The 1,656-nt window shown below is 41.1% G+C and overlaps 1 long non-coding RNA gene across 1 annotated transcript in view; it reads left to right on the top strand.

Annotated features, from left to right (window-relative positions):
• Positions 1–488: 488 nt before the first annotated feature.
• The window catches only part of LOC109584713 (uncharacterized), a 3,105-nt gene continuing 1,937 nt past the window's right edge, over positions 489–1,656 (top strand). The window contains exons 1-2 of the long non-coding RNA XR_002186145.1: positions 489–747; positions 937–998. This is a non-coding gene — a long non-coding RNA (uncharacterized LOC109584713). The remainder of the gene's footprint in view (positions 748–936; positions 999–1,656) is intronic.

The following is a 1,656-nucleotide window of genomic DNA, read 5'->3' as shown; positions in this document are numbered from 1 at the left end:
GATACTTTTCGATAGTATCGCCCATCACTAGTCATCATGACTATTGATAGTACCCAATAAGTATGTCGGTCCTACTTGCCATAGGTTGACATAAAACATGTTGTTACGACATATTAAACACGTTGTTACGACGTTTTTATGTCGTGTCGACGTAAATCACGTCAACACGACGTCATAAGGTAGGGATATAATTTTGAAACATTTGGCTTGCCATAGGGGCGAGCCTGAGCTCGCCCCACTCTAGCCATAGATACTACATACACACACTATGGCTGGGGAATGGTCTGGCTAGCGAGACTACATCATTCACGATCATGCATGGTAACTCTTGGGTGTGTACACCAATTCTTCTTGGACCACTCCTCTCATAATTCTTAAGGGTGGGGCCATCCCCCTCCAGTCAGAACTGTGTTGCGATTATTAAGAAACTATTTAGGAAATTATTTGAAACTAACAAGAGTCATGCAGATGAATTATCAAAGTAAATACCGTAGATCGGGAAATTTTCGTTGTTAAAATATTTTCGCGGATGAAGTGACCCGCGAAAATTTGACACACGAAATATTTTCTACAGTGAATAATAAGATTACCGGAATTATTCTAACGTGCAGCGGTGCACCCCCACGAGGCTCTTCTAGTCTTCTAAAAGCCCAAAGAAGGCCTGAAGCTCTCACCCAAGAGGCTCCTTGTCAGTTTTAGTACTGTCACGAGCAACTTCCATTGAATAGCTGTCCATCGTCATCAAGAGTTAGTAGCCACTTGTGCGGTTTATGACGCGTCCAAAAATTTTCATGTTGAAAAAATTTCGCGGATGGGTCAACCAGCGAAAATAAAATACCTTGAAAAAATTTCACGCCAATTATTTCTAACATGAAAATTTCCCGATCTACGGTAGTATTTTTTTTCTTTATATTTTTATGTTTTTTGTATTTTTAGTTCTAAGTTAATGCCAGTGATACACTACAGAGTATCTTGTCAGCAATTTATTGAATACTAAGGTAAAGTGAGAGTGTTCACTACTGATTTGTTATTTAAATTAGCTGTACTGAGACTTCGAAGTATAAGCCTTGGCAATTTTAATATCAATCACCCATTTTACATACAATGTTATCAAAACTCATAATTTTTGATATTGTAACCAGATTGGTATTATACACAGGGCCGTAGCCAGGAACTTAAAACAGGGGGTTCGGAAATTGCTGCGCGCGAAGCGCGCAGCAAAAATTTTGACGAAAATGGGCGTGACCGGTAGGCGTGGTCTTAATTTACGCATCTCAGCCATGTGCTGACTCAGCTAAAATGGCTATCTGTGCTTCTCGCTGTTGCCAAAATGCTAATCCTGCTTTTGCAGTGCTGTTCTTCATGACAGGAGCTAATCTAAAACTTTTTTGCAGCTACAACAGGGGGTTCGTCCGAACCCCCCGAACCCCCCCTGGCTACGGGCCTGATACACTGCAAAAACGATGGTGGGTTATACCCACCATATCTGTGGAATGTACCCACTTTTTGGTTTTCCACCAATGTGGGTGAAACCCCCTGGTGTTATATTCCCCCCTTTGGTGGAAAATACCCACCATCAATGTGTAATAATTACACTCATAATAATAATGTAATAATTAATCTAGTAATGCCACGCCCACTGCGCATGCGCAGTTC

This window comes from Amphimedon queenslandica, unplaced genomic scaffold, assembly GCF_000090795.2.
Source record: "Amphimedon queenslandica unplaced genomic scaffold, v1.1 AMPQUscaffold_13177, whole genome shotgun sequence".
Lineage (NCBI taxonomy): Eukaryota > Metazoa > Porifera > Demospongiae > Haplosclerida > Niphatidae > Amphimedon > Amphimedon queenslandica.
Note: the sequence above shows the minus strand (reverse complement) of the source record. Positions and strands in the feature narration are given on the sequence as shown.